Source organism: Armigeres subalbatus, chromosome 3 (genome assembly GCF_024139115.2).
Source record: "Armigeres subalbatus isolate Guangzhou_Male chromosome 3, GZ_Asu_2, whole genome shotgun sequence".
NCBI classification, from domain to species: Eukaryota; Metazoa; Arthropoda; class Insecta; order Diptera; family Culicidae; genus Armigeres; species Armigeres subalbatus.
The window spans coordinates 220,610,198-220,637,060 of record NC_085141.1 but is presented as its reverse complement, the minus strand read 5'-3'; the positions used below and the strand labels follow the sequence as shown (position 1 = coordinate 220,637,060).

General features: G+C 37.8%; 1 long non-coding RNA gene across 1 annotated transcript in view; it reads left to right on the top strand.

Moving 5' to 3' along the window:
- Positions 1-7,711: 7,711 nt before the first annotated feature.
- The window catches only part of LOC134220039 (uncharacterized), a 299,360-nt gene continuing 280,208 nt past the window's right edge, over positions 7,712-26,863 (top strand). Inside the window, exon 1 of the long non-coding RNA XR_009981750.1 lies at positions 7,712-8,852. This is a non-coding gene — a long non-coding RNA (uncharacterized LOC134220039). The remainder of the gene's footprint in view (positions 8,853-26,863) is intronic.

Below are 26,863 nucleotides of genomic sequence, written 5' to 3'. Positions count from 1 at the left end.
TTCACCACCCGAACAACTTTGTGGAAAATAAATTTCGAAATATCTAACCTAGCAGGTTATTTCTTATACACTAGCGCCACCAAGCGGTTATATCTTAATCTAAACCTGCGTTAGCCATAATTGTTTTGACCACCCGAACAACTTCGTAAAAGGCGGCAATATTCTAAGAATTACATATTTTGAGATACCTGACCTATCAGGTTATTTCCAATACACTAGCGCCGCCAAGCGGTTATATTATTAACTAAACTTGCTTTCGTCATGATGGTTTTAATCATCCGAACAACTTTGACGGCAAGACGGCAATATTCTTAAGATTTCAACTATCGAAATATCTAACCTTTTAGGTTATTTCCAATTCGGTTGTATTTCAAATTAAACTTGTTTTCATCATGATGGTTTTGACCACCCGAAGAACTTTGTAGAAGACGCCAATATTCTAAAAAATCCAGATTTCGAGATATCTAACCTATCAGGTTATTTCATATGCACTAGCGCCGCCAATCAGTTGAAATCCAAACTAAACTGACCTCCATCACAATGGTTTTGATGATTAATAACCGAACAATTTTTCAGAAGACGGTACATTTTTTATTTATGCGTTACTCTATATTTCCGTGTGATGGTTTGGCAACGGTTGGAGCGGGTCGCCAAATTTGCCAACTCGCTATTCACCGAAGGTTGCGTTTACATTTCCCAAACCCGTTTACCAACGACCGGTGCGAGTTCGCGTCATGATAGAGGTTGCTATTTTGGCTTTATTTACGCACTGGTGGGGATCGTCTTAAACAAGAAGATAAGTCTTCAAATATTTTGAAAAGTCTTCAAAATGTCTTCATGAAATAAATGTCTTCACAGAGATTCAAATGTCTTCAAATTGAAGACATGTCTTCAAATCTGGCATCCCTGACGACGCTAGCGCCTCTAGTTGTGAAACGCGCAATCAATCAAATTCAAATTGATCGTTGAAGCACAGGCAAACAGACGTAACACTAGAGAAAATACCATCGACCATGACTTTAACGATTAATTTGAATTTGATTGATTACACAATTCACAACTAGAGGCGCTTGTGTCGTAATCCTTCGGGTTTGACATTTCACTCCAGCGCCTTCTGGTGACGATGTCATACGAAATATCGTTTCGTGTAACATGCTCGCAAGATGGTGGTAGATGAGTTGAGCGATGGATTTTCCAGAAAAATGTTCAAGCTGTTACGTCTGTTTGTCTGTGGTTGAAGTCATGGTCGATGGTAATCTAGTGCTACGTCTGTTTGTCTGTGATTTCATGAAGGGGTCTCGAATTACCGCATAAACATTTCTCGTTTTCCAAAGCCTTCTCTTGTCAAACTTGGTTCCATTTACCAAAGTTTTGGAGAGTAAAGTCAACAGACAAACAGACGTAACAGCTTGAATATTTTTCTGAAAAATCCATCGCTCAACTCCTCTATCATCATCTTGCGAGCATGTTTCTTTATTTCTTTATTTCTTTGGAGCAGGGAAAAGCCCGTTTGAGTAGAACACTTTGCGCTCTTTCTCAAATGGGCGCAAAACCTCCTCTTCTTTTCATATCAACAGAAAATACAATGTTTCCAAATGATACAATTTTAGCTTAATTCTACTATTCTTAACTATTATATAACTACTTCTATTTACAATTCCATCTACAATCTATTTAACCAGTTCATTTTGATGTTACGTGTGACGAGGTGGGGATAATATTAGCAGAAAACTTCTTCGAAGTGAAGAACGAGAAAGAGAAAAGTCAAAAGCAGTAGAACATTGATTAAATATACGACACATGCTTATAAAGGGCTCATTATGTTTCACGAAACAATGTTTCTTATGACTTTGTCACCAGAAGGCGCTGAAGAGAAATTTCAAACTCGAGCTATTACGACGCTAACGTCTCTAGCTGTGACGCGCTTATTCAATAAAATTCAAATTGATCGTTGAAGTCATGATCGATGGTGATTTTTTAGTATTACGTCTGTTTGTCTGTGAATGTATTGTCCAGCAGTTCTGGGACGAGACCTGCAAAGACGCTGCTTCTTTTTCTTTGTTTTGACACTTTTTCTTCTTCTCATCACAGTTGACCATGGAGTTTCAACTGTTTCCTTGACTGTTACACCTAAGCCCTGGGTAGACTTGTCTGAGCAAAATGAGCAGACAAACAGACGCAAAACTGAAGAAATTCCTATCGCCCATGCATTCAACGGCCGTTTCAAAATCAATTGTTTGCGAACCTCACATCCATCAGAGGTGCTTCGTGTTTGACATTTCACAATAGCGCCACAGAGAACAGACATGGAGGCTCGAACAAAATTTCTTGCAAAACATGTGTAAACAAACAAGCCGAACCTCAACGCCATCGACGTCGACATTGCAACTCATAACCTCATTTTGACAACACGATGGCGCTAGTATGCTCTTGCATGCATAACGACACTACCCCAGCAACCAATAGTTCGTCCACAGACAAACAGACATAACACTCGTCAAATTCGCATCGTTCTCTGATTTACTGGTCGATTCAAATAACCATTAGTTGGCCAATTGATCACTCGTGGCGCGCGCATCGGATTTGCTCGAGTTTGACGTTTGCTCACCACCACCATCTGGTTCGTGATTTGCCCAACTAACTTAAATCAACAGATGTCGTTAGTGTTTGAATGACGATGAAAATGATGAGTGAATGTTCAATGTGTTATGTCTGTTTGTCTGTGGTTCGTCATTACATAACAAATTCCCCTTTGAAGTTTCCAAAGGTTCATATAAAGTTCCGACAGCACTTTCTAGCTGATTAAGAGGTTAGTTATGTCTTGAAGCTACTTCTGGCTTCCAAAAGTTCCAATGTGAACTTTAAGCAACTTAAAGTTCTAAGGAAGATCCAAAAGTACTTTCAAGCAACTACAAAGTAGAGTAAATGCTTCTAAATAGCGTCTGAAGAACTTCGGACATACAAGTTCCAAACAAGTTCACTGTGAACCTTTCAAGCGAATTCTATGTTTCCAAAAGTTCAACTAAAATTCTTATGCAAAATTTAACACGAAAAAATGTTTATACATAATCATTTTATCAAAGTTCATTCAAAAGTTTAGGCTAAAAATGATTCTTTACGTTATATTTATGTAAAGCATTCTTCAAAAGTATGGATGAAGTGGGATTCGAACCCGCAGACTTTGCATTAGAGCCGCGATTGCTAACCACTACACTGTCGAGGTGTTGTGATATGTAGATGAAATGACTACAATTTAAACTTCATCATGCTGGCATTAAAGATTATTTGCACATAATCAGTAAGTGACATTACTCACTAGGTTCAAACATGTCCGCTGGCGCATCGGATCATGTAGAGACTTGCACGCTGAGACATCTAGTTCAATACCACCAGAAGGAGAAACAATAAAGAGAGATCTGTTATAAATAAAAATAGACTTTGACAATTGACAGTAAACAATATAATTTTAACCACCCGGAAAATAATGTTTCACAAGTTCTTTTGGAAGCTGCTTAGAAGGCCCTTTGAACTTAGTGAAGGAACTTTCAGGTTCGCTTAACGACTTAAAATTTTGGCTGCTTAGAATGCTATATAGCCACTTCAGTCAAGCTGATTAAGCGAAAAACGTACTTTTATAGGAACTTTTGGTTACTTGGGTAGCGCACAGTGGCATTTTTTTATTACGCTAGCGCTGATTCTGAACGGGATAACGGCTACATTCCAAAGTTATTTCAAAATGGACAGTTAAAAGTTATCACAACATAGTGAGTGCAGCTTCACCAGGGCACCGACACCCAATTTTTTCACTATGGATTTTGACAGGTTCGTGCTTTTTGATAAATTTATCCCCCATTGTCAAATCACCCCAATACTGATTTATTTTGCAATAGTATTTGCGAGAATTTTGAATGTTTACGTTTTTACAGGAGAATATGATGCAAAACGCTCATTTCACTCAATTAGGCTATCCATGAGGACATTCAGCGATGGGACTGACAATCGAAATCAAAACAAAGTGTGTATGCAGTTGAATGGAACTCACTTCTGGTGTAAACCGCGCTTAACACTTTCCTTTGGATTGTTCTGTCAGTCCGGTTAGAATCTGTCAAAAAATCAAGGTAAACAAAAATCGTCAGCTGATTGCAGCTGTCTTATGGATTGCCTCATAATGGAACATGATACAGTAATCGTTCGCTAATTGGGGCACGACCTCACCCCAACTAGCGAATGCCGTTCGCTGATTGGGGCGTTTTGACAAGCGTCAATGTTGTTTACTTTTTGCATTGAACAAAGGAAAAAAATTTCGACGGGCTTGGTAGTCTTATGGCTACTGCTTCTGCCTCATACGCAGGAGGTCGTGGGTTCAATCCCAGGTCCGTTCCATTCTCCTACTTTGTATCTTTCTCTATATTTGTCATGTTCTAGCAATCGCTAGAATTGGAAATGGACTTCCATACCGTTTCCATTTCTATACTATACCTTCAACTTGACTATTCTAGCAGTAGCTGCTAGAATTGGAAATGAACTAAAAAGCTCGTTTCCTACATCCAATTAGAAATTCCATCAGTTGCTTTCTTCTATCTATAACATTGGCAGCTCGTTAACCAAGACGAACCTCTGCCTCTCGAACCTAACCCAAAAATTCCAATAAATTCCGTATGAACTCGTGGCAAGTGCAGAGGTATATTCGGCGTGTGATTACATCATCATTTCCTCCCCCTTCCCTACATTGACTTGCATTCTGACGTGGCAGGCGCCAGTGTGGCCTAACAAAAGAGATCACCAGTACTTGTACATTGAAGATGAGTGCCAGTCCCAAGCAAACATCTGTTGGTTCTCTGTGCAAGAACAGCTATTCTGGTCATAATGAAGTAGCAACTACGGGCAGTCAATCAAGCTCAAGCTCAAGCTGAACAATGGAAAATTTTACGAGCCAGAAAATATCGAACACGGAAACAAAACGTCAACGCGTTTTTGACATCACATTCTGACGTTTAACTGCTTTTTAATTGGGTTTCGCCCCAATTAGCGAACCCCCAACTAGAAAAAACCCAACCAGCGAAAGTTCACTGTACGATCATAAGAAAATAGAGAAAAAATGAACGAACTACACACTTATCTCATTTCACCGTATTCGGTAAATTTTACCGAAATCTCAACAGCAGAACTGTTCGGTAATTTATTTTACAGATTTTTTGTAATTTTTTCCATTGCTCAACTGTCAAAACCACCGAAAATCAGTTAAATTATTTACCGAACAGTTCTGCTGTTGAGATTTCGGTAAAATTTTACCGAATTCGGTGATTTATTTTAAGTGTGTATAAATCAAAACTATTTTACACTCGATTCCATGCTTTAAGCTTTAAGCTTAAGAATGTTCAACTTATTTGCTCAATTCTTTAGAATGCTACTTGCACAAAGCACTATCCACTATCTATGCCTTCGTTAGTTTTATATCATTTACACCCTGGAAATTGTTTATGTTGCATTCGCAGTGCACTCGTATTGGTGACTCATAAAAGATGTGACAACGATGGCGTAGCTTGTCATCCCCGTGAGCTTCAACGTCTGTTCTCTGTGCTAGCGCCTTCTGTTGGTATTGTTGTACTAAATTTGATTTCATGCAACATGCACGTGAGAGTAACTGAGCGATGATTTTTTCAGGAAAATGGTCTAGCTATTACGTCTGTTTGTCTGTGCCAATACTTTTACACAAAAAGCTGTTGGCTGCATCTGACAGTTCGTTCAACAGCAAAATCGTACTTCGTCGCAAGATCCGCAACAGCAGCTGCATGAACAACCATCTTTACCCGAAATGTCGACATCATCTGAGGAAGTGGAAAGCATCCCTCCGAGAGCGAGAACAATGTCTTAGGCCTAGGCGCCGAGCCCGAGTCTCATGGTCGTCATGGTACGAGTTCGAGCTAATGGACCAAATTCATTCCGAAAGTTATCACACAGTTGTTAACCGGCTTGTTTTCACTCGATATGGATCTGAATTAGTGAAGAAATGCAGAAATAGAATGTATCGAGTAGTATATTATAACAAACAATAACTCCTACCTGCAAGAAAATCCAAATTTTCAATGCTTTACAAACGGCAGCACGCGTTCACTCGCCATTTTTTCGTTTCTTTTGACGTCTCTCGTGGTTTCTCGCATGATTCGTATTGTCATCAATAACATGTTCCAACATTTTCAGATTTATGTGTGAGATGTTATGGTTTTTAACCATTAGTCTCCACATATATTTTTGAAAAGGTATGCAATTATTCCCGATAACTCATGCATATACAAGATATCTGTATACGTTTGTACATCATAAAGTCCATATAAAATGTATAGCGGATGCGTTCTGATCCTTTTATGTGTCGTTGCAAATGTAGAAAATTATTGATTTTTTTGTAGTGTAATCCATTATTGGTTTTAATTTCCGTGCTTCATTTTTTTAAAGATTGCAATGATGACTTTCAGATGGCTACGATGGCTACATGACTTAGATTGCAATTATGACTTCCAGATGGCCACATAACAAGTCTTGTTCTAAATCAAATTTAGCTTGCCTAGCAACACTGCAGATACTTTTCTTTGCGTAAATTTGAAAACGAGGAATAATTTGTTTTCATGTTTTCAAAATCATTTGTGCCTTGTATCGATTAATGAATTCCTTATGCTAGATGCATTAAATACTCAAATAGTGGAGTAAACGCGATCACGTGATAAATAATTCTCATAAACGAATATCAAGATTATCAATGAACTGTCAAATCTCATTGTTATGGTCCAAAATCAATACATTGTCATCTCTTTTCGTCTGAATTATTAGAATGAAACGTATTCGCTGTCCTTTTCTGGCGCACTTTATCCACTCTATACGAACAACCCACCAACACACATGTGTTTCCATGGTTTCGGATGTAGCTATTGTGCAATAAAAATGCACTTCAGGTTAGCCTTCATCAAGTTCATGTATGCAACGTCGTCGTCATGATTGTCTGGCCGGCTTGGTTGGTGTGTTGGAGATAGAGATGTCGCAAATTAATCGATTACTTCGATTAATCGATTCATCGTTGTGATAATCGATTAATTTTGAATCGATTACTACCCAATGATTAATCGATTCAATAATCGAGAAGAATCGAGAGAAATCGATTAGTTACTAATCGATTAATCTGGATTTTACGACATCATAAGGATGTCGATTACTTCGATTAATCGATTCATCGTTGTGATAATCGATTAATTTTGAATCGATTTCTACCCAACGATTAATCGATTCTATAATCGACAAGAATCGAGAGTAATCGATTAGTTACTAATCGATTAATCGGGATTTTACGACATCTCTAGTTGGAGATCGAGTTTGATGGCACACTGCACGCACTCGGCACTGCCTAAAATCTGTACTAAAATTCCATTCCTTTGTGTTTGTGTTGAGCGCCATCAGCAGACGGGCACTCTCCCACACACAGTACCGCTAGATCTCAGTCGCTTGGCACGCGGAAAGAACCGTTTCCCTGTGGAGGAACCCATTGAAGCCGTCGTTCCATGTGTGAGTGAGTGAGCGATTCTGTGTGGTGAGCATAGGAGTACCGTATCGAGGGAGTGTTGTGCGACGACGTCGCGCTATCTACATGAGAAGGAATCACCGTCGTCAGCCGCGGTCGCCTGTTTGGCTGTGTGTGCGTTTTGGTGCGCCTCAAAACACACGCGTTCGAACGGTCGTTCACCCCGGGTCCATATTATATCGTACAGTCATTTCTCTCATCATAGTTGATCAAACGGTCGCAACTTTTTCATAGTCTCTAATGTTTATCGCCTGATGGTTTTCGCCGGAAAAGTCGGTTCCCGCAAGTTCTCTCCTGGCCGTCGGACAGGGTCTGCTCCTGGTTGGGATAGTTTTTAATACGTTCTCGGGTCTACTACTTTACTTTTAGTGGTGCTACCGTAGTGCTCTCTCTTATCGTCCTCCTGCGGTTAGTTGGTGGAGTGGAGTGTCGCTGGCTGGCAAGATTCGAAGCAGCAGTGCGGTGACCCCTTCGGAAGGCAGAATAATTCCACCCGATTTCGTGAACAGTGCAACTGATTGCTTTGGAAGAAAGGAAGATTTTCTACGCAAGCTGATAAGCCCCAGTGGCATAGTTTGTCCCTTTATACAATCGAAATTTTAAATTGTGCAACTCTGTGTTTTGTGTGCTACAGTCTCTAGTGTCAGCCCGAAGCAATGTAGTCGTCCGTAGTTTTTAATTCGAGAAGAATCGAAAGGGGCCAATATTAATTGAAAGTGAAAAAAAAATTAAGCTCAGAGACAACGCACTGCTGCTGTAACCATGATAAGAATTTGGAGTGAAGGAACCCCTCCTTGGGGTGTCAACGGAGAGGTGTCCATGAAAGAATCGAGCATGTGAGAAAAGTGAAGAAGACTGGCGACTCGGTGCTTCCTAGATGAAGATTTGTGTTTTCGGTGACGTTCTGAACGATGTGTAGAAAAAGGGAAAATGCAGTGAAATCTAAACGCAGTGCGTGAGAATTTGAAAGCAATACTGCTTCTGTAGTGGAGTACTTCTAGTTGGAAGGTAATTTGAAGAAGAATTGAATAAAAACGTCAAACTAATTGACACTTCCAACAACTGTGGAAAGCGTGAAGAGGAAAAGGTGATTGAATTCCGGAAAGGACTGTGCATTGTGCTTCAGTGTGGAGAATAAGCGAATTGCGGTGGGCCATTTTTGTGTTTTCAGCAGAAGAACCTCCTCGTCGGTTGCAAGTGAATGAAGAGACTTTGTGCGGCCGGAATAGCCAAACACTTTTGGACATAAAATCGGATTATTGCAAGCGCTGCTTTGGTGGTCAAGGTTAGTATGGCGGAGTGAACATTTTTGGGGCTTGTGGGCTGCTGACAGAATGAGACAGGGGCTTTTATTGCCTTTGTTTCTACATTTGTTTTGGGTTATGATTAGATAATGAATGTCTTAGTTGTAATATCTGAATTTGGGGATATTCTGGGCTTGACACAATAAGAAAAATTACACTAGATTGGAAATCCAAACTAGATTTGTTATAGCTATAGCTGTTTTTTGCAATTAAATTTAAATTAAGTTTAATACTGAGAGCAAACTTGCTTAGGGCCGTTCACTAATTACATAAGTAATTTTCGTGGGTTTGTCAACCCCTCTCTCCCCATGTAAAATTTTTCCAATGAAATAATTGTTTATTTATATGGAGCCGGCAGACCAATCCTCCCATCCCCGTCCCCTCATAAGTGCTTACGTAATTGGTGTATGACCTCTTTTGTGAATGTAAATATGTACAACACATCCCTCGGCTCGAAAAGAAAAAAACACACAATTGGCTTCAACGTTTTGCACATGCGCACATCTGATAAATGCAACTGCAGTCGTGCTATGCGAAACAAACAAACGCGATAAAAAAAATTTAGGTCGTTTGGTTACTTCTGATGAGTACCTAGTATAAAATTAGATCAAGCTTTATCTGGAATCAAACTTTATCCCGATTAACCTTGAACCCTGCATATGTTTCGTATTCTATTGTTTTTCATAATTAATATGTTAATTGCTACACTGAGCCGGAATTCAACTGTCTTCTAAAATCATCCAAAATCGTCTATGCTGCACAACTTTTTACGAGAAAATAGTAGTTTGTGCAACTAGTTGCAAACAGATTATTTTTTTCAACACGAGTTGTACGTTTATCGTACGATAAATACTACGAGTGCTGAAAAAATCGAGTTTTGCAACTAGTTGCACACGCTATTTTTTGCAATGACGAAAAATGGGCTCTATTATGATAATTCTATACCAAAATTGTACAATCGAATTTACTCCACATGATCATTCATGCCAATAAATTATGCTGCGGCAATCAGATTCCATGTTATCGTGCCACATTGTATAGCTCGACGAGCCATGAAGCGATGGATGGACCTGTCTTTGGAAAATTTTGATGTCATGTCCATCGAACTATTTCATTTATTACGAGGCGCAGAGAATACATTATTTGAACACTCACCCAAGCTAATTCAGCAAAATGTAGTCATGTAACTACTGTCCCAATGTTGGTTTTTCATTATAGCACCCAAATGAGCACCCATTCTGTTGGTACGGAAAAGTAGGCTGTTTTATCATTTAAAGACGAACTGTAACTGTATTATGATCAGGAATTGCAAAAAATGATTTTAGGACTACTTGTCTCGCAATTGTAATTTTTGTTGGGAACGATAACCGGTTAGTTTACACTTATTATCGGGTCAAAGAAGCTTTGAAGAACATTGAAAATAATGGAAGTAGGGTAACGGTACCAATAGTGGAGGTATTAGTAGACCCACAAAAGAAAATATTTTTTAAAAATTGATAATTATGGGACATTTAAAGCTTTAATATCTTATTCAACAGAAAAACTAATAAATTTGCTAACAAAAATGAGATAGATGTCATTTAACATCAACAATTACCAAATATTGCTTGCACCACTATGGGTACACTGTTCCTTTAGTGGCGGTAAAAATTAATTTTGGTTCCCATAGTGGCGCTATCCATTGATTTCTTATGGGACTCGCCACTATTGGTACAGTTGCACCACTATAGGTGCAAGGGAGTCAATTTTGTTAAGGAAAATCATTGTTTTCAATAGTTTTTCAAGCGAAATTTAAAGATAAGTTGCATTTAACAGGATATTTAAAGCACGACGCATCAACTGAAACCATCCTAACGTGTATGAATATGATAAATCTCATTAAAACCCCACTACCTCCACTATTGGTGCTACCTCCACTAAGGGTACGGTTACCCTAGTGACCGTTTACAATTATTTTGATTATCGCGCCTGTTATTTCAAAAGGCTGGGATACCGAGGAAGCCATTGAGCTTGCAATGGAATTGCTGCCCCACATTTCGGAGCTCTTAAGAGCCCCGCATAAAGGATCCGTGGGAATACGTTTTGACATTTTTTAAATGCAATAACTGCATGGCTTTTTAACACCATGGGAAAACAGTCGAAATGTACCCAAAAGTATCTGCTCTCCTCCCCTAAAAGAGAAGCCACTATACCGAAAAAAATGAGACAAAGGTGGAATAAATCGCGATTTTGATAGAAACACTAAAAACGGAAAAAAAAACTCTTATGGAATAAAAACCTAACAAGCATATTACCGTCTTTTTTAATTACCTTTCTAGCAGTTATTTGGATTTTGTTTGAATGCAGGGATACAAACATATGGGGTTGAATGTGAAAAAGCACATGAATCCTTTCAGAGTTTCTACATTTTTTAATTCCATTCTTTTTTTTTACTTTATTTATGTGTTTTTTTAATCCACAGATTAAGTTCAACATCGAAATTCTTTCATAAAAATGATCTGCAATGGTAGCAGGTTTTGTTCATCCATAATATTACCAAGAATGTAAAGATGAAAACAACTGCGTAGTTGACCTTTCCCGTAAAAAAAATATTTGCTAAATCAATCTTTATTTTATTTATACTTTTTTACGCTTCCAAGTATTTTTAAAATTTAAAACAATATCGAAAAAGTGGTGTTTTTTATGATTCGCCAAACATCCGCCCGATTTTGAACAACCATTATGTGAATTTTTCAGTCCTGGTTCACACGTGCACGTTTCAAAATGCTTCTTTCCAATCACAGCAACAAATCCAAAATAAGAATTTTGAGAGAAAATTTTACTTGTTTTTTACTTGACAAGTGAAGACATTCCACTAAATAGCTCAAAATAATTTTCTTAAGAAAATTTTAGTTTAAATCATCAAACATTTTCTTTTGATGAAATTCTGGTCCTGCAAAAGGCCGATTTTCTTTTCACAATGTTCTTTTCTTCTCACTAACGGCATCCAATGGTTGTTCGAATCTTGCGTTGAAATTTGACTTGACTGCTGCTGCTGTTCGAAAGCCGCTCGATGATTCTCCGCTCAAACGCGACAATTTTAAATACATTTTTAGTTACGGCCCTGATGTCCGGGCACCGCAACTGCCGCCAATTTTTCAATCAAACCTTTCTTTCCATAAAACACAAGCCCGGAAAAGAACCGATTTTCTTTTCACAATGCGATTTTCAGCATCGCCAACAGTAACCAAACGTCCGAATATTGCGTGGAAGCTTCACTCCAATACTGCTGCTGTCAGCAACGGCCACTCGATAGTTCATTCTCTGCTGAGTGTTGCCGTCGGTGACGGCTAATCAATGATTCTCTTTCCACTGTTACCGGTGTTATTGGTACGACACCTGCTGTGCGGCCTCTTGTCCGCCCTCTGTGAAGTCTTGATTGAATTGAGGATTAGAGCCTAGTTTCTAAGTTGCACGATGTTGACGTGCTCAATGTAATTCAATTTGTCAATAGTTTAGCGCTTTTAACCTGTTGTTTTTAATAGGTGGACAGAGTTCATCGATCAATTGGTTTGGTATCAAACTCTCTTAAATCGGTTGGAAAACGGCTGAGTTATTAGCCCATACTTCCTGACCAGTGATGGGAAATGTACAGTAAAACACTGTGATTATGTGAATATTTACATTTTATCCGATCAAATTTCGTGCACCAAACAAACTGAAACAGTTTCCCAAAAAAATGTACGCGACATTGTGACTATTTTTTTTGCCGATGAGACAAACTGTTTGTTTGCTTCTGTGTGATAGTCTCGTCCGTCGCATTCGCATGGCAATGCATGAGTTTTTTTGTTTCGGCTCGTGCGCAGCGCAAACAGAACAGAATCGAGTTCAATTACCTGTGGCGCACAGCCTGGAAATAGTGCTAGCCACAGGTACTGATTTATTAGTTCTAATCTCCAAAATAAGCAAGGAGTAATGAAATGAAAAATCGACACCAAAAAACGGTTATACGTTGTGAAATTATTGTACAAAAACAATAATTGTGGGGAGAGAAAACAGTAAAAGCAAGTGCTGACTGTTGTCTGCTTGGCAGAGCTGCTGCTGCGGCTGCCGTGGTTTTGTTTTTCTGTGACTGCATGGCAGAATGAATAATAAAAAAAAATGTCAACCGTTCCCGTCCCTGTTCCTGACCACGTCTCCTGACGGTTGCAAATTTGAATCTGCAGAATGATCCTCTATATTCCCGAAGTAATTGGTATTTTATTATATGTATCCGGTATACATATAACACTATAGCCTTTACGTATACTTACCATACGAGAAATGCAAAAAATGTCAGGAGCTTTTGAGAATATCCGAAGATGTATGATAATGGATAGACTTTAATCTAGACATTTGGGGGGTTTTCTAGCAAGCAATTCCAGTCAAAACCGGGTTTTACTATTTCTTTGGATGTTCTTACGAGTTTCTTGGGAATTTACTTCAGGGCATTTTTTTCGTAAAATATCTTAAATGATTCTTTAGAATAGTTCCAGACATTTAGACAGGAGCTCTTTCGTAAATTTGTTCTGGTATTCCTCCGGATACCATCAAATATTCTATTTCCACAGAAATTTCTCCAGTAGTTCCTGCAGAAGTTCCTCCATGAATTGTTTTCACAATTCATGGACAAGATTTCAGAAATTTCCTTACCATTTTTCAATTTCTCTAACAGAAATCTAAGAAATCTTTCGCAATTTCCTCCAGGAATTTCTTCGGAAATTACTGCGCGGTTAAATCCAGAAATATTTCAAGACATTCTTTTGGAAATTCAAAAAAGGCATTCTAAGAAAATTTCGAAAATTTCTTCAGAAATTTTTCTACGAACTCTTTAAAAAATTTATTCAGAAAATCTTTTAGAAATTACTCTGGGAACTCATTTGGCAATTCCTTTGGAAATTCCTTCCAGAAAACCTACGGAATTTGTTTTAGGAGTATCCTCGGAAATGCGATTAGGAGAAATTCTTCGGAAATTTCTACAAAAATTCCTTTTGAAAATCTTTCTGGATTTTTCTTTCGGAAATTCATTTAGGAATTTCTTTGGGTACTCCTTCATTACGCAAGCAATTTCTTGTGATATGTTTTATATAAGTTCTCTGAAAAAGCCTTTGTGATTTTCTCCGGAAATTCGTTAGAAACTTCCTTCGGAAATCCTGTGCGTAAAACCATACAAAATTCCTGCAGCAATTGTACCTACCTGCATACCTGCATCAATTATACTGGAAGATTTTTTTCCAGAAATTCAAACAAAAATATAAACAGAAAATTCTTAAGCCATCTCCGTGTTTCTAACAGAAATTTCAAAGTAATTTCTAGATAAAATTTCCTCTTGAAAAAAAATCAGAATTATTCCTAAAATAATTTCGGAATGAATTTCAGAACAGATTCCCGAAAGAATTCTTAAAGTAATATCTAAAAGTTTTAGATAATTTATTATCAAATTCCCAGTGTAACTCGCTAGCTCAATGGGTGGGGAAATCTGAGGGTCGTTGAATGGACATTCTTCCCCATAGTCTTCCTCCTTATTGGCATTACATCCCCACACTAGAGATGGGCGAACGCTCACGAGCCGTCCATTTGAACCGGTTCGTAAGAAAAAGCGTTCAAACCACGGCTCTCTAAATTTGAGCCGCGGCTCACAAAAATAAACACCGTGTCACTTGTCTGAAGGAAATGCAAAATGATTTTCCGAAGATATTCTTACAACAAATTTCTGGAATTCACCAAAAAATTTAACGAAAATAACTCCTAGAAATCCGTCGGAAGTTTCTCCAACAATAATCTGTGTTTTTTAGAACAGTTTTGGCGTAGATAATTGAACCCACCAAGGGTCACTTGGTGCCTCATCGCGCCACAGCTTAACTCTGCCAGGGGTGATTTTGGTAATGATTATAGGCCATCTGTGATAAAATGTCAATTTCTCCGGCTTACTTCCTTTACAGCTTTCTACTTTTTTCAAAAAAAAAAACAATTTCTTAATCATATGCTTTACCTTGCGCTATTTACAATGCCCATTCCGCTCGAATAGCCTTCCTTATGAGAACCTGTCAGTTTCAATGCAAGGTCTAGTCAATTAAGCATGATGCACAACTTTTCTTCATGGTTGGTTAAACTGTCAATGATTTGTCGATATCCAAAAACAGTAAAGTCTGTGGCAGTCCTAAAACGGAATATAAACGGTTAGAGCTGTTGAAAATCCAATAAATTGAGATTGTTATGAATTTCGCAATTTTCTGAATTAGAATTGTTTCGTTGATAATTGGATTTCATTTTTAGAAGATCAGATAATATTTTCAACAAAAAAAAACATATATCTGAAAAGATTGATAGTTTAAAAAACATCGACAATACAAGTGTTCACTTTATAAACTTAACAGTCCTTAAGCTATTGAATTGAACATTTCTTGCTTTATTTGTGAACTATCGAGCAAATTTATTTTCTACATATCAAAATTGTTATCAAGCTATTATCTATACACAATGAGTAAATTATAATTGAATGCCTCTGCTTGTTAATATAACTAAATTACATGTATCAGGTGAAGACCTCTTAAGAACTACTATTTTTGTCTTTTTTCGAGGTTCCCTTTAAAAGAAAAGTTAATCTATACGGCAAGATCCAGCAAAAAAGATTATGTAGGGTGTAACTTCCAGCTACAAACTAATCATAGCACATGAACTCTCATCCGTAAACGTCCGCAAATTAAAATTTTAGCTATTTGAGTTAAATGCGATTTTTCATCATTTTAAAGCAGTCTTTTAACATATTTCATATGACCTAGCACATACACCTGTGTTCAGAATAATAGCAGCGGAAGCCGTTTTTCATGATCAACTTTGACAAGCTGTAACGTTGCACCCCGATGACCGATTGAGCTGAATTTTGGCAGTGAACTACAAATATGATCAATTTTACACATACTAAGTATAATTTTTTCGAATTACGCGTCGAAAAATTAAGCACTAGGTCAAATTGTTCAAAAAAATAGCAGTTTTTGTTTTGGAAATATCAGGAAAACAATTAATTGGAATGTTATCAATTTGAATTCAGGTGCTGCGAGACACTAAGTTTATAATTTAAAAACCCAGATTAATCCACCTAGCGGTGATGGTGCCTTTCTCGACCTTCGTAAAATGTGTTTGCTTGAAAGTAGATGAGCTAGTAGCTAAGAGTAAACAAAAAAAACTTCTTGGCCGGAAAAACTTGAAAATCGGATTATTTCAAGCAAAGATATTGTAGATCCAGTTGAAAACGCGTGATCTCGGTTCGGTTTTCAACTTGATCTACAATATGCTAATCAGAATTTCGACATTTTTTCCTTTTCCAATCTTTTGATGTACATACCCTGTTGTATTTTACCCAGTTATATATTTTAAGGATATCACATTTGGATGTTTGTTAAACTGAAGCTCTGACTACACAAAAGAAAATGAAAATATCATTCCCATCAAGCGAGCGGAGGGCAATATTTGTTATGATATAAATCTCGTGGCCGTTCTTCTGCCAAACTCCCGTATGAAGAGGGAAGGAAGTGTATCAGTGTGGAAGCATCCGATAGTTCGTTTTCGGAGAGAAATTATATCCTTTCGGTACAACTTTGTAGCACAAGAAAGGCAAAAGTAATTTGGCCATAATTTCTAAGGTAATAGTCCAAGCTGGCCAATTTTCAATAGAAAATAATAGAATAGGATTCCGCGTCCAATGCAATTTGTTATGAGTAAATCGATTGAGGGTAAGTGCATTAAAAATGAGCTAGACTTTTTTACGCGCTTTTTTGTAACATAAAGCATTTTGGCCATAATTTTTGTGCCCATAGTCCGATCTTCCAAATTTTCAATAGAAAACAAAACGACAGGATCCTGCGTCGAATGGAATTTGTTGCAAGTAAATCGGTTGAGGATAAGAACCAAAAAAGTGAGCTAAACTTTTTGCACTTTTGGTGCGCGCACACACATACATACACACACAGAGACATCATCTCAGTTCATCGAGCTGAGTCGATTGGTATATAACACTATGGGTCTCCAGGTCTTCTGTAAAAGTTTGGTTTTGGAGCGAACATATAGCCTTTTTGTATACTTTGTAAACAAAAGGCAAAAATGGTGTTTCGGCCATAACTTCTGATCCCATATTTCGATCTGGCCAAATTTCAATAGGAAACAATGGGATAGGAATCTGCGTCGAATGCAACTTGTTGCGTGTAAATCGATCAAGGTTAGGTGTCCGAAAAATAGTCCGACCTGGTCAATTTTCAATAGGAAACAATGGGAAAGGATTCTGCGTCGAATGCAATTTGTTGCGAGCAAATCGGTTGAGGATAAGTGCCCGAAAAATGAGTGACATTTTTTACGCGATATTTACGTATAAATTTGTATTTTGGCCATAACTTCCAATCCCATAGTCCGACATGGCCAATTTTCAATAGGAAACAATGGGAAAGGATTCTGCGTCAAATGCAATTTGTTGCGAGCAAATCGGTTGAGGATAAGTGCCCGAAAAATGAGTGACATTTTTTCGCGATTTTTACGTTAAAATTTGTATTTTGGCCATAACTTTCAATCCCATAGTCCGACGTGGCCAATTTTCAATAGGAAACAACGGAAAAGGATTCTGCGTCGAATGCAATTTGTTGCGAGCAAATCGGTTGAGGATAAGTGCCCGAAAAATGAGTGACATTTTTACGCGATATTTACGTATAAATTTGTATTTTGGCCATAACTTCCAATCCCATAGTCCGATGTGGCCAATTTTCAATAGGAAACAATGGGAAAGGATTCTGCGTCGAATGCAATTTGTTGCGAGCAAATCGGTTGAGGATAAGTGCCCGAAAAATGAGTGACATTTTTTACGCGATATTTACGTATGAATTTGTATTTTGGCCGTAACTTCCAATCCCATAGTCCGATGTGGCCAATTTTCAATAGGAAACAATGGGAAAGGATTCTGCGTCGAATGCAATTTGTTGCGAGCAAATCGGTTGAGGATAAGTGCCCGAAAAATGAGTGACATTTTTTACGCGATATTTACGTATAAATTTGTATTTTGGCCATAACTTCCAATCCCATAGTCCGACGTGGCCAATTTTCAATAGGAAACAATGGGAAAGGATTCTGCGTCAAATGCAATTTGTTGCGAGCAAATCGGTTGAGGATAAGTGCCTAAAAAATGAGTGACATTTTTTGCTTCGTTTTGTGCGCACACACACACACACACACACACACACACACACACACACAGACATCACCTCAATTCGTCGAACTGAGTCGATTGGTATATAACACTATGGGTCTCCGGGCCTTCTATAAAAAGTTTGTTTTTGGAGCGATCATATAGCCTTTACCGTATACTTAGTATACGAGAAAGGCAAAAATATGAATTGTTGAATTTGACATTTGTATTGGCCAATATATCAAAAATAAAAACTGCTATTTTTTTGAACAATTTAACCTGGTGCGTAATTTTTGAACGCGTCATTCGAAAAGGTTCCCAGGGTACCTCCGGAAGTGACCAATGTGACCAGATGCTCTGCAAATTTATTCTATTGTGTTTGTGTTGCAAAATCATGATGTATCGCAAGCTGGGTTTCAGAACCATTTAAAAATTGACCACTTCCCTGAAAGAACCAGGTTCCTGGAACTCCTATAACCCAAGTTTAAGGGTCCAAACGTTCAGTTTACATTTCCCGTATTAAAAAATGATAAATAAAAACGATTGCATCATTATAGGGAGCATTTACTACTAGTTATCTACGATTAAAAAGAAGTTGGCCTATTTTAAGCCCATTTGACCCAGACGACCTTCTCGATAAAACCGTCCCCATGGACCCAGTCACCAAATCAATACATCTACATAACTATAGGGTATAATGCATCTTTCCTCAAAATTTCATGCAAATTTCATAAAAAAAATCGGGAGCGTTTACTTGACTTAGTATTCGTTACCGAAGATACTGCGATGTTTTGCAACTTGGAAGAGCCACCCGAACCTCTTATTACTGTAGATGCTTTTCATCCTCCACTTCAAATAATACTGAAAGATACCTGTAGTATTATTTATATAGAACCTTATGACGACACCGAATTTGACTTTAAAAGAGCAGACTTCGATAGCATAAACCATGCTCTAGCTACAGAGGACTGGTCTATTTTGAGAAATGAGAGCGATATAGATCACGCAGTCTCTATCTTCACTAATGTGTTAAGGCTCTATAAACCGTAATCAATCCGATAATGACAATGATTTCATTCAAATCCGCACTAATACTAATAAAGTTTTGAACTAAATTCAATATTTTGGGGCTATTTACCGACTTACCCTCTATCATAATATATTCATGGCATTTCCATATGAATTTTTCACTTATCAAAACTAGCAATTACTGAGGAATTGCTGGAAAAACGCTGAAAACTGCCTTTTTCCTAAATCGATATTCGTTTGTTCATCGAACGCATACTAACGTTCGAACGTTCGGATCGAACACATACACACTCACTTGATTTTTCACTGGATCTTTTCCCATTGTTTCTTTGATTTTATCACTCCTAAAACATATTCACTAACTGAGTTTCACATTTTTCGTCAACCTTGACTACCAATTAATTCACTTCACGCCCAAAAACTGTTGAAAACTGCTTTGCAAAAATCGAAGTGAGAGACAAATTTGACGACCGTATTGTGAATGCAATAAAATGCGGAAGACTCAAATTCACTAGCGCAATAAGTAATGGGGAGTTCAAAATCTACGCGATGCAACTTCATTCAATCCGAACAATACAACGTATACGCCAGCCAACACGCAAACAAAGATGTGCATACACAAGAAAATAATCATCTCTTCGCCGTTGCCAGATTTATTTATTGGAAAAAATCATTGCTGTTTGTCGGATTGAACAATAAAACCAAAAATAAATATTTAAACATGTTACGTAAGCTTCTATTACATTCCAAGTGGTGTATAAAAAAATTAAACCGATAAATACCCATATATTTGATACACCATGAACATGTTTTATGATATAAAATAAACAATTCGTCAAGTCTGGCAACATTATGCATCAGCTGACATATTTTTACCACCCCATTTCCACCCACCCCAGTTGTAAGCAACATTTTATTTATCGCTGCTGCATGTTTCCGTACCAATTGCATCACTATTACAAACAAGTGATACAGTCATCAATTTTCAAAACATGGTGATGGAGTCTTGAGCCTTAAGGCTACTATTTCGTCGCTCTGTACCTCCTCCCCGAAGGCTACCAAAGCCACCTTGGTCAAATGGAAGACTGCATTGTCTTAAAAGGAGGAGAGCTGCTGCATTACGTCATCATACATCTAGAAAAAACTCATGGTCGAAGCAGAGCTTCGTACAAGCTAGCACTAACTATAAGCGTTATAATAAATTGCTGTACAGTAAATATTCCCAACGAAAACAGCATGACCTGAAACAGAATCCCAAACGCTTCTGGAACTTCATCAAAAGTAAACGCAGAGAAGATGGACTCCCGGGAAATATGTATTATGGAAACGAAACTTCAAATTCACTGGATGAAATGTGCCAATTGTTTGCAACCCACTTTTTGACCGCTTTTGAGTTCCAGAATGTTCAGAAATCCTGTTGCTTACGCGATGTCCCAAGAAATGCAATTACTGTAAATATTTTACCATTTACTGAGCATGACATCATAGTTTCATCAAAGAATCTAAAATCAAGTTTTTCGGCTGGTCCAGATGGTGTGCCATCTGTAGTAATCAAGAAATGTATAAATTGCCTTGCCAATCCCTTGAAAATCACTTTCAATTTGAGTATAAACCAATGTAAGTTTCCCAAAATTTGGAAAGAATCGTTTATGTTTCCTGTTTGCAAAAACGGAGACAAAAGAGACATCAGAAATTATCGGGGAATTACTTCATTGTGCGCTGGATCAAAACTATTCGAGATTCTGATTGGAGACATTCTCTTTCGAAGTGTAAAACTGTATATTGGTCCTGATCAACATGGATTTTTCCCTGGAAGATCAACCTCAACTAATTTGACGGAATTTGTATCTTACTGTCTACGACACATGGAAGACGGTGAACAAATCGATACGGTTTATACGGACTTGAAGGCAGTTTTTGACCGAGCTACTAATGATAAAATGGAACATCTCGGTGCCTCGTCCAGCTTCGTAGCTTGGTTAAGGTCATACTTGGTTGGTCGTCAATTGAAGGTGAAACTGGGATCTTTTGTTTCTGTTCATTTCCAAAACTGAAAACACAAGGAAGTAATCTTGGTCCGCTGCTATTTTCAATATTCTTCAACGATATCTGCCTTGTACTACCCCGTGGATGCAGATTACTATATGCTGACGATTTAAAGATTTTCCTTGTTGTGAGATCAATCAACGACTGCAGAGAGTTGCAACGAATGGTGTATTTGTTCGAAGACTGCACTACGGGGAAAGTGGTGGCCAAAAATAGAAAAATTGGCTTGCTTTGAATGACTTGTCTTGTATATTATTTAATAGACAGATAATTCAAACCTAGATTCCCAAATTTTCAGCCCTCTGCGATGAAAACTCATTGTGCCACAGACATCAGACTTAAGAAAATTGTGAAAATTGTAGAAAAAATGCATTTCAAACAAATGCAAATTTCTCAACGAATAATGGTCCAATTTGGGATATTAATACACCGTTGGAAAGATATTTGTCTAAACTTTAAAATGGGTATGTTGTTGAGCTTACACGCGTGATTAAAATTAGTGAAAAATGAGTAATTATTGAAAAAATGTGTTTTTTGCCTAAGTTGGACTATATCTAGCAAGCAGGGCCGAGCTGTCTCAAGAGACCATCACCACAGTTTAGTTTAGGGTCTATACTATCTGCGGAACGAGAATTCAGCTGCGCATGAGCCTCATTTTAGCACGAATTCGAAAAAAAAGGATTTTTTTTTGTAATTAACAATTATCCAGCATAAGCAAAATCGTTCCAATCAAATACAGCTTTAAAGGTGGAACTGTTAAATGTCAAATTAAGTCTTAAAAATGTTACACACTTTATTATAATTTTTGATAAAAATGGGTAAAAACAAACCGAAAATTATCATTCCATATGGAAACTTTATCTACTCAACTGGACTAAAAAGTTTTCAATGGTTTCACGAATTGTTTATATTTCTGTGTTCATGTGCCATTTTACAATTTGTACCAACTATACTCAGGTATATTTAATTTCCTAAAAACTATTATCTACCTATTTGATTTAAAAGACAGGGGCTTCCACCTCCACCTCTCCTATTTATTCTTATACGTAGTAACCTGATTCCAGGTTTGATTTGCATTTAAACTACCCCTAAAATTAAAAACAATCGTTCAAGATTATTGTTCAGGAATACGCAGCTCATTACTGGGTTAAATACTAGTTACACCCTCCGGATGCGATAAAAATACATAAATATGATTAATCTTACTAGAGTACTATTAAAAAGTGCAGAAAAACTAAAAAAATATTTTTGGCCACCACTTTGTATGGGGCCGCCCCATAGTGGACTGGTGCAACCGCAATGCATTGACAATCAGCGTTACGAAATGTTTGATCATATCTTTTAGTAGAAAGAAGCCGCCCCTCATCTGGGACTACAGTATGAAGGACGAACCGTTGCAGAGAGTATCTGCTGTTAAGGATTTAGGCGTTCTCCTAGACACAGAGCTACAACTTACCAAGCATTACTCGACCATTCTGGCAAAGGCTAATCGAAATCTTGGCCTGATGTTCAAATTTGTAAAGGAGTTTCAAGATCCCTATTGTATGAGATCAATTTTCTACACATTAGTGCGATCATTACTGTTATCATCAGCAGTTGTATGGAACCCCACTTCCATTATCTGGATCAAAAGATTTGAAACAGTTCAGAAGAAATTTTTGCGATTTGCCATGGTAAACCTTCCATGGAACAATCCCAATGAACTCCCTCCTTATCTTGAGCGGTGCCAGCTTCTGACAGTAGAGAGTCTCGAAAAAAGGAGGAATATGTTGAGGGCTGTATTCGTAGCCAAACTCTTGAAAGGAGAAGTTGATGCGCCAAATATTCTTGCTAGGATAAATTTTAACGTTCCTAGAAGAACTTTTAAAAATTTGAACTTTTTACGTCTTGAACCTCATCGCACATATTACGGACAAAACGAACCAGTTAGAGCTATGTGTGTTATATTTAATCCTAATTATCATTTGTTTGATTTTAATTTGTCAAGTAACATTTTTAAGAACAGACTTCTGAATCATGGCATACTGTAATATTTGTTTAGTTCATAAGCGTAATTTTCATGTAGACTCTAGGATGTCCGATGGAAGTAATCAAATACAATTACAAATTACAAAATCGAATGAAAAACAAAGAAACGGTGAATTTTATAATTTGAAATCGTAACCCGGCCCGAAAATGGTTAACAAGGAGTTTTCCATCGAAAAATTTAAAAACGGCATGACTCGAAAATCTCACTAACGATTTTTTTTTGAAAATTTGTCCAGAAGCGTATAATTATAGTAGGAATCAAATGGCGGCTTCCGATTGAATGTTTTTTTTTCATAATTACGGCATATGAAGCACCGTGGAGGTATTATGATCCAGAATTAAAAAAAAACCTTTTTTAATAGCTTGGAATGATTCGGAGAGGTTTTTACCTTTGTTTTATCGTTGTTGGTTATCTATTGAAAGTGATTTCTGCAAATCCTGCTAAGTAGTCAGCCACGTAGTTGTTTTTACTACTGCTTCTAGAAATTCTTCTTTGCATTCCATTGTATTCGTTTCCTTCACGTAGTTAAAGGACCATGGCGAACTGGTTGATTTGCATTTGATTTCAAGAAGAAGAAAAAAGACATGACCAGTTGTGAAATATATTCTGCTATCGTTTCGGAACAAAAATTTTGCTTACCATTTAATGATAGTTACATTCAACAAGAATTAATGTAACATTTCTATTTGTAAGAAGCATACCTTTAGGATAACTAATTTTATATATTCCAGTGTAGGTACATCATATACCAAAAAAATAAGATTTTTGCAGGTTATACTATATCGCCATTAGCGGGGATGGCTATGGGTCAAACTCCTCCAACCTTCAGGCTATCAATTTTTTTCTATCTATGAGAGCGATGAACCATTCTCATCCCCGGCGACGGTACCGTTCACTAAAATGCGAACGATACACAAAATTTCAGAATTTCGATCTATTTCCCCCCAAAAGTGCATTACCCTCGGAACAAGGAAGAAAGCAGAAAGGTGTTCTTTTGATATGCTTTCCAACCATATTTCGCTCATCCATCGTCACTCCGCACCCCACCTTTTTCTTTCCCCCCACTCATTCGAAGGTTCGACTCGCATATGTGGATGATGGAATCATACCGGACCTCATTCGCTCAAGGCCCATCCATCCTGCTGACAGGCCGACCGGGTATAAATGGTTTGCCCTTTCTTTATGCCTGCCACCGTCATCCGATTCTTGTCGTTGTCGTCGTCGTCTTCCAGGATCTGAAAGAAAAAAAATATAGGCCTCTCCGCTCGAAGAAGCCGCGGCAATCCCTTTCGGATTCCTTCTTTCCAATAAGACGACAACGGCGAACGGACTGTGCCGCGCCGTACCTAATGCGTTCTTCCTCACTCAATCCGTCCGCCCGGTCATCTTTCCACTTAATTTTTCCGGCCTTATTGTTATTACTCGTTCCATCTTTCTCCGAACGGGTTCAACGAACTTTCGTGGGCTCCTTTTTTCCTTTCGTTGTTGGTTTGCAGTATTTTTTTTTTTGCCGCGCTTCGGTGGTTCTGGGAAATTGTCAAGGACTGATCATTCGACACATCCAACAACACCGAGCTCAGTTGGTATGCTGCGTGGTGGGTTGAACGGTTTTCGGCAATAATGGATACAGGATGAAGCCGCTGATGTTCAAGCGGGTGATAAAGGATTAGCGGACAGAAAAATGGCAGGTAACGACGAGTGCTTTTCTGCGAAGTTCTTCTCATCGGATCTCATGTCTATTATAGGTTTTTGTTAGAAAGATAAAATTCAGACATTTTTATTTTAGTTACATTTCGGCTCGATATAATTAACCAAAAAAATGAATCCAAGGACTAAAAATGATGCTAAGTGCTATTGAGTTGGACAATTCATATACTCATCTTTAGAGGAGAGCCAGCCTAGGGTTGAAAACCTCTTAAATAAAGACAAATAAAAAATCTACTCATCTTTTCGCATCTTAGTTCATTGATGCGAAAAGATGAGTAGATGAATATTCCAACTCAATAACAATTAGCATCATTTTAGTTTTTGGATTCTTTTTTTATGCATTATTTCAATTATTTATCAAAATTCCAGGAGAGTGGGGCAATTTAGTGAAGTGTTCATTCTATGATAATTTACCAAATGTTCCGTGTGTTTACTCATATCAATGTCTTCAGCTAAACAATCCATGCCTGGAGGAATGCTCGAGGATATTTCAATCATTTCGTTGAAATATTTTACATCACTTTTTGAGATCTCAAAAGCCCGAAAATTATAGTTCGGAATTGCAAATAATTTTATCTAAGGAAAATTATTTATTGAGTAAAAGTTATGTTGAAATTAATTAATTGAATTGTTTCTCATGAGAGAGAAAACCATAAGATAAAGAATTTCTTCCCATCTGTCAGCCGAATACGAAAAAAAAACTTTATCTTTTTGCCTCTTCCGACAGAACAGAACATCACCTTGATACAGCTGCAAACTTTCTCCCGATCCTAACCGGCTGCAAACAAATGGAGAACCCGTCGCCACCGTGACGACACCAGAATGTACAAAACGCAAAAAAAACTGAAGATCAGAGGAAAAAACGAGAAAGCTTTTCTTCATACGCATTAGGTATGATGCAAGCCAGAGGAAATTATGCGAAAAACGAAACCATCAACAAGAACAACAGCAGCCAGCAAAAACAATCCACCAGGCAAGAGGTTCTTCAACTTTTCACACTACATATACAACGATAGACGGTCGACGCGGGAGCGTTCCGGTTTGTCGATGTGGAGGTTGGGTCTACGTAATATGCTCGTCGTATAGGATGGTTGCCCACTTTTGCCCGAGTGCGAGGCTGGTTGGCTGTCTGTGAGCTGACGTTTTTTGCGTCGAAATGCAATGTTGAGTTGGACTCTCCGAAGTGTTGTGCTCTCTTTGCTTTGATCCCAGCAGTGTACCGAAGGCCGCGCTTCGCGGGTATTCGAATCGAGCATGGGATGCAAGCAATGTGCAACAGTCACGAATGGAAAATACGTAACTGTCGCAAAAGTATTCTGGATGGTGAAGATCATTAATATTATGTGCTTTTTTGTGAATACAGGGATACCTCAACAGTACGTACGCTGCCTAGATTGACGTATACCATAAAACATATTATGTTGAATTTGTTAAACGAATGGCACTTCTGCTCGAAGTTAAAGCATTTCACAATGATACGAAAATACAAATATTATATTATTTTTCGATCCATTATTATAATCGAATTGAAAGTGAAATGTAGATTTGATAATTCCGTTAGGATACGGCAGACAAGAAATACTATAGAAGTGGATTTTAAGCTAAGAATTATATATTGAAGTTGATTTCGCCAGTAAAGAGAGATCAGTTTACACGCTGATCCTCTTCACTTCCTCTTCGAAATGGGAGCTTGGCAGAAGAAGGTCGTTCGATTTATATCGTTATCAAAATAGCACTCCCCTCGCTTTCAATATACTTCCGTATAAAAATCTTCATGCCTTTCGCATCCTAATGGAACTATCTATGCAGAGGTAACACACCCACATCATTTATTAAAGATAAGTTTGGTTTAATATTTGTGGCCTAGTAACGGTGCCGTTTCTTTATTTCTCCGGAATCAGAAGAATGCTTCAGAAATCTTACTTGAGTATCATTAAGAAATCCGGAGATTATCAGAGGATTTCTGAAAAAAAGGAAAACTTAAACTATGAAAC